The sequence below is a fragment of the Cynara cardunculus genome, assembly GCF_001531365.2.
Source record: "Cynara cardunculus var. scolymus isolate 2C chromosome LG 13, CcrdV1, whole genome shotgun sequence".
Lineage (NCBI taxonomy): Eukaryota > Viridiplantae > Streptophyta > Magnoliopsida > Asterales > Asteraceae > Cynara > Cynara cardunculus.
In genome coordinates, this window is record NC_037540.1 from 41317076 (window position 1) to 41324966 (window position 7891).

Sequence of the window (7891 nt, forward strand, 5' to 3'; positions counted from 1 at the left end):
TTTTTTTAAATTATAATTTTAAATCTACACTTTATACCCTTATAATTAGTTAATTAATTTACTTTACGTCATTTACTTTTAAATATTTCATTTTAAACATTTATCAAATTAACATACATAATTGTATATCAATTAAAACATGTTTAAAATATACATTTTTATTTTAACAAGTTACATCATTATAATCATCTCGTTAATACCTTCGAAATGAGTCCAATATTGAATAATTTTTGACTTAATTATATTATTATATATTATATATATTGTGAAAAAATATTTTTAATATTTACGAATTATACTTTTATAGTTATTTATTTATATATATACTATATATTTTGAGGTTAGACTGTCCAAATTACACTTTATAATATGTTATGAATTAATATGTTCTTGGGTTTTTTTTGAAATATATATATATATACATATATTAATTCAACTTTAATCTGAGTTTCTGGACAAAAAAGAAGGTAAACAGTTGAAATTTCATTCTAAAACCCATCTTTTTTGGTCTTTTCATGGCTTATGATCTGTCAAATTTGTAGTTTTCTTTATTGGTTTTAAGTGTTTATCTTAAAACTCAAGTTTCTTGGTTCTTTGCTCTTGGTGTAAATCGAACACATTTGTGGAGTCGTTTAAATATGTTGGATTTTAAATATATTGGATTTTAAATATATTGGATTTTAAACTGTCATACAATTTTTTTTCATCGATAGTATGTGATTGGAACCATAACTCTTATTTATTCAAATTGTATTAATATGTAAAAACCAAGTGTAACCTATATCATCGTTAAATCTTATCTTATAAAACCAATGAAACTTTAAAATTATTAAAATTCATGACTCCTGCCGCATTGCACGATTTTAAACCTCTCAAGAAGAATAAGCCATTTAAAAAAAAACATGTAAATTTAATGTTTATATTTGAAACTTATTTATGTAAGAATAAAGTTGAGAAATATGAAGAGACAAAAAAAAGGTTGAAAACTGATGTTCAACCCCATTTTGCCACGTGTGCTGCTTATCTTAACTACCACCATGATTACATCTACTTGTGACTTTTTATTTTATTAGTTATTTTGTTGCTCCACATATTTTCAAGAACAGATTATAAATTTCATCCTTATATTTATATGAAAATTTTGTGTTGAATTTCTAAACAAAATACTTACAAATCTTTACTAAAGTTTAGGGATTTTTAATTAGACTTGAGATCATGTTCATTTTTGTAAGATTCATTTTTTTTATATTTAAAACTTCAGAGCAAGATGTTATGAAGATTATCTCTTATTTAACTATGTTAAATAAAAGATAGATTCATTAAATAAACAGTTTGAAGCACTGTGGTGTCATGTGTCCACCCAACCTCACCAAATTGAAGCAAACTCAAAATAACGATGGTTGTAGTGGCTATCAGCATCCACCTTCTTACATATCATTGCCAAAAACACCAAAACACACCATATGTATTTTTCAAAACCATCTCTATCGAAATCAAACATTTCCATGGGGACAACGAAGGATTTAGAGAGAGAAGGAGATGGACCCATCAAACCCACCTCCATCGAACATACATCTCCATCTCCAAAAGCATGAAACCTTCAAACCCATATTCCTGCCATACTGATCAGACATGGTTCGAATCTTGAATATGTTTCTGAATGAAGATGGGTTCGATTTTAATTTCACATCTTCGATCAAGAGTTCCAATCCAAACCCTCTTACGGTCGACCTCGTACCACGTAAGGGTTCAAGTTGTGTATACATTTGCACAAGGGGGAAGCGTCCATATCCTCTCCCTGCAACTTAATTCTCTTAGAAAGTTGGTGGAACGAATAGAGATGGTTTCGTTTTCAGAAATAAGATTAAATTTGCTCAATATGATTTTGTGTTGTTTTTTCAGGTTGGTTTGAAGTTATTTGAGTGAGACCGAGGGATTGTTTGGATCATGGAATTTGGTGGAATTGAAACGAATTGGAATATCCAATCATTTGACCAAATTCCAAATAGAGCGTTTGGTTCACATAATTGATGTGAAGGAATCTTCCAATTCCAACAAATTCCTTAAGTTATTGATTTCACAATTCCACCGCATATACCACAGATTTCAATTTCCAATCCAACAAATTCCTTAGCCCTCATCCATTAATCGACGTTATATCTCGATTTGCTCTGTTCTGCTATGCTCGATCTCCCTTACTCGATCTCGTTTAAAACTAATAATGGCAACGGGTCAGGTTCGGGCCGGTTATTGGTATCCCCGTCCCCGAAACCGATAATTAAAACCGTCCCCGTGACCGCCCCGATCCCCGTCGGGGATCTTATCGGGTTCCCGCGGTTTCCCCGATCCCGGTTGGGGAACTTGTTAAGGTAAAAATCCTTTTTTTCCCGTTCACCGTTGGTTATAACCGAACCCGAACCCGAAACACGAAACAGATCTAAAAAAATTACAATATGTTAATTTTCACAACTAAAAGTAAATTACAATATTTTTAAAGATGCAAGTTTAAATGCCTTAAACATAATCGAACCAATTACAAATAATGTATTAGATTATAATATAAAACTAAACAGAACTTCAAACATCATACAACTAAAATTACGATTTCACAATTAGACAAATAAATTACTTTTTTTCGTGAGCCTTATTTGGGTTCTTGAAGTAAAGTGGATAATTTTTTTTTAAATATTAATGTTACTATTTTCTTTTAATGATATTATATATATATATATGTGTGTGTGTGTGTATGTATGTATGTATATAAATTAAAACTAATATATATACAAATATTATGTCGGACCGGGCTGATGGTCACCGTCCCCGCCCCCGTTAAAATCCCTGAATTTGTCCCCGATCCCCGCCCCATCCTCGATAAGATGTCCCCGAACCCGGCCTGAAAGTTTCGGTTTTCGGCTTTCACCATCGGTTTTGGTTTTTTTTCTTTGCCATCCCTATTCAAAACTGCTTGATCTGGTATGCTCGGCCTCTCTCTCTCTCCCTCTCTCTCGTTCTTTCCATCCTAAAAAAGATTTTCTCGAAATGCATCTATGTAATTTTCTCGTTGAATTTTGTGAACGAAACAAAAAAAAATTCAATTCCGTTAAGAATTCCATTCCAATTCCATCCAACCAAACGCAATCAAAAGACATGGTTAAATTCCATCAAATTTCATTTCATTTCCTCAAAGTCAAATTTATTTGATGAATTCCAATTCCATCAAATTTCATTCTACAAACCAAACACACCCTGAGATTTTGATTTGGGGTTTTTGTGGCCGGAGAAATAAATTAAAATTTATCTCTCTCTATATATATATATATTATCTTTATTTTTTAAACAAATGAAAAATTGAAAAATGAAAAAATCATGTTACCCTTTGTACGACTCTTAGGCTTCACCTTTTCTTCCACCAAAAATATTGGTGAATGTGTCATCAATTAAGTCCCTGCATGAAAATTGGGAAGGTAGTTATCGTCTGTCTGTTTGACCTCTCCTCTAGGTTTTTTGTTTAGAATAATAACCGAGAGCTTAAGGTGAAAGATAGAGGTTGTTGGGCGAAAAACCGTTAAGGTTATATTAGGTTAGGTTAGGTTGGGTTGGATTGGGTTGGGGTTGGACTAGTGCTCCAAGGGGTATGGCTTTACATTGAGTTTTCAAACATGATCATCTTATTACAACATTCGCATCCTTTTGCTAATCACAAGGATAAGTTGTGACGAGGTTTAGATGAAAATGGGAGATTCTCGTTCAGAAAGATGAAAACTTTAGTTGAAGACAAATGTCATGCAATGGATGAATCTAACCCAAAAAACCGGTGGAACAATTTCATACCGATTAAGATTAATATATTTGGGTGGTGTACAATTATACAGTACGCTCCACATGCGCGTTGCTTTGGACAGTAGGGGCATGGATTTAGACACTATCTTTGTCCAAGATGTGGGGAATTGTCAGAGATAATCAACCACTGCTTGGTGACTTGTGCATTTGTAAAACAGATTTGAGACAATTTCCGTCAATGGTGAGGCATCAACACTTATTTTGGAGACTCGACATTGGAGCTTTTATGTTATCAAGGGAGTGATATCCCCTCACCTTGGCTGAAACAAATTCTGCACCCCAGCATTTGGGTTGTTTGCTTCCTGATTTGAAGTCATCGTAATAGCATAATTTTGAAAAAAAGACATTGGTTCCTACTGAGCTTCAATTCGTCGAGATTCAAGTTCGATTTTTTAGTGGGTATTAAGACGTCTCAAAAAAGGATCCATTTCATGGGGAATGTGGATTCAAAAATCAATTCTACTTTCTCCCAATGAGTTGAGTGATTCGTAGTTTTCATGACAACATGCTTGTTTTTTCAGTGTAGAGTGTCCTTGTTAATTGGGTTGTTTGAGAACTAAGGTTACCTGTAACAACCAAATTTTTGGTAAAGTGAAATTCCAAGTTTTATGTATATATTTACCCTTATAATAGTTTTATTAAGTATTTTGAGGATTGGTTATGTTTGGGTATGAAAATAATCAAAAAAGAAAGAAGGATTGAAATTTCAGCGTGTTTCGCGTCTGTAAAGATTTATTCACTCCCCGGGAGTTTTGAGTAGAAAATTTAAGTTGGCCGAGACCTACTGTTTTTTTTTAAACAGGATTTTACCCCTTTTCTCTTCATTTTTGCTACTCCTACTCACTTCTCTTCTCTCTCATTTGGTTCTTGAGCTTCTACTTCTCCAAATTGATTTCTTTTTGAGGATTAAAGATTTTTGGAGCTAGAGATTCAAGTCTTGTGAGTTGGAACTCAAAATCTTCATCTTCTTCACATCTCTTCCACCATTGTTGACTTGGTCTTAGGGTTTCTTTCCTAAAACCTATTTGGCCAATTTTCTTGTGGACCTTGAAAATTTTACTTGTGTTCTAAAGTTCCTAGAAGCTAAAGATAAGATATAGCTACCATTTCTTGAATCTAGGGTTTGAACCATTTTCACCTACAACTCTCATTTCCTCATGGGTTTTTTGTTTGTGTTTTAGGAGTAAAAGAAGTGTTCTTGAGAGCTTTACAACTAGGATCTAGAGTCTAGCTTGGGGATTTCAAGTCTTCACCAAAATAAACTGAAAATCTGAAGTAAAACCAAGAATTAGCATAAATCTAGCAAAGTGAGTTCAAGTTGCTTTGTGAAAACTATGTACATGACAAAATGTTCATTTTGAGGTTTTAAGATGTTTATCAACCGTGTCAACTATTTGATGAAATTTGCATCTTGAGTAAATTTGATTTTTTAAATCATGTAAAATGTTTATATTTGCGTTTTTGGATATTCTGATAAATAAATCATAATTGTAAGTTCTTTTCATAATTTATCTTATAAATGAAGATTATTTGGTGATAATACATTGTTTAGTGTATTTGATTTGGAAAATACATATTGCTATGTTATGGTACATTTGGAAATATATATGGTATATTCAATTGGAAAATGGTTTTGTCCCAACCAATGGTGGGTTTCTGAGTTAATCATGCTTTTAGAGCATGTATTTGCATATATGTTGGTTAAATACGTTTTTATTGCTTATGATGACTTCTATTTAATGTCAATCGAGTTGTTAAGTTTTCGGCTGAGTTTTGATTCAGATGAGTCTTAGGGACATTTGTCCAGTTTAAATTGCTTTATATTGAGCTTTTGGAGTTATATGCATGTATGACATATTTATTTGTAGATTACATGTTTCAATTGTGTTGGTCATTCATTTAGGGTCATGTAATCTAGACTATAATGCATTGGATCTATATGCATGCGAGTCTGTCTTGTGATAGTGGTTGTATCTGTATTGCAAGGTTGGACTCCGAGACTGTATGTGTTGCGGGGATGGACTCCGAGGCCTTTGTTTTGAGGCTTTTGACCTAATTGAGTAGGCACTAAGGACTTGAGTCTTTAGGTGCTACCCCTAGTGGTAGGCACTAAGGACTTGAGTCTTTAGGTGCTACCCCTAGTGGTAGGCACTAAGAACGATGAGCTTTGAGGTGCTACCCGATGGGGTAGGCACTAAGGTTATGATCCTTGAAGTGACTCCAAATAGTAGGCACTAAGATTATTAAGTCTTGAGATGCTACCCGAAATGGTAGGCACTAAGAACCATGCGCCTTGAGGTGCTATCATTATGGTACACACTAAGGACACGAGCCTTGAGGTGCTACTCGAATAAGTAGGCACTTAGGTCAATTAAATCTTGAGGTGCTATTTATTAACGTAGATGTATGACTTACTTTGTGCTTGCCATATTGGATGGATATGGGTTTCTCCCGTCACTGTTAGGTGTTATCCTTGGATAATGTATCATCCATGTTTAGTGATGTTTGAGTTTGGAGAGTAGCTATAATTTATGGTTTTGGTATATTGGATCTCCTTTAAGTATTAATGTTTTGGGTAATAGAGTCTTGCCATGTTTTCAGTATTTGGATATAATCCTTACTTGCATTTCGTGTGAGTATTGGGTCTTGATTTCATGTTTGGTGGGTATTCTTATTTATGGGTTCTAATCATGAAAATGGTTGGTTTTAGAAAATATCGCTTTTATTATAAATATATTTCATCTTGGAAATTGTCATGTAAATAAAATTCTTTTCGTTTTACCATTTTATACAACTGGTAAAATTCTTTCTGTTTCATTTTGTAGCTTTGATTCCTCTTTGCTAGTATATATATGAGGTTAATCTTTTGTTTAGAATGTAACTAGTGGAATAATAAAACTTTACAAGATCATCAGAAACAAAGTTTTATCTAAGCTTTGTGTCCTTGCTACTTTTAAATATTACTTTGAAAGTACTTTTTAACTGTTTTTCGTCTCTGTCTGTTGCTACAACAACCTTTCAGCTTTCTCTTTACTTTTATTGCAGAATTTACTTTTACATCATTTGCATACAGTCATTTCCAAGTCACTTATTTTTAAGCACTTACATTCAATCATGTTAGGCTAAATACCTTGGTGTGAGTGTAAGTGAAGGTTGTGAGATTAAGCCAAGTGTTAGACGAAGATTGCTTTGTTAATATCAATTTACTTCACTATTCACATGTGGCATAAATATTTCATCCGGTAATCATTGACAATTTTACACATGTTATTTTATTCAGGTGAGTCGGACTTAAAATTAAGATAACGCAATTTTTTTTACTAAATGTGTTATAAAAGTTATAAAGAGTCGCAATAATCTTATGGGTTATAAAACTACATGGAAAGAAATGTAAGATCTGTACAAGTTTGGGATTGATGCATCACCTAGTGCACTTCCAACATATGGTCTAATATGCAATTCATTGGAAGACTTTTCAATCCAATAGTATTGTAGAGAGTTATTGATGTAACAATGTTCACTACACTTCGTTGCTGAAATCCAACCTGATCTTGCATCCATACCATCTTTTAATTATTGTTGCATTTCAGTTTTTGTTTACTAATTCTCTCAAAGTTATTTTCTCTCTGAAGCTTTATTGCTTCCAAAACCCTCTTTTTGAAATCTCATTTTAAAGTTAACTATTGTAACTCACTTTGCATTTTAAATCTCTGTGGAATGATATTCGATATAACTTAACATTATTACTTGCTTTGGACGATACTTGTAAGCCATATATACTTGCATGATTTACTTGTTAATATAGCCTTTTGAGGGTACAGATCATCCACATACCCGTGACCCCATCCCTAAATATAGACTTGCGTAAGGCTTGGTTTACCTATTGTTGTTGTTAAATCTAGATTTGTTATCTGATGTAATTCAAGTATTGATTTATAGAAAGGGATTTATCATTTATATGATGTATTATTGGAAATTTTAAATTAGTCGTTATTTTTAAATTTGAGGGTGTTACATTACTTCTTTTGTTTTGGCAATTTTTTTCTTCTTT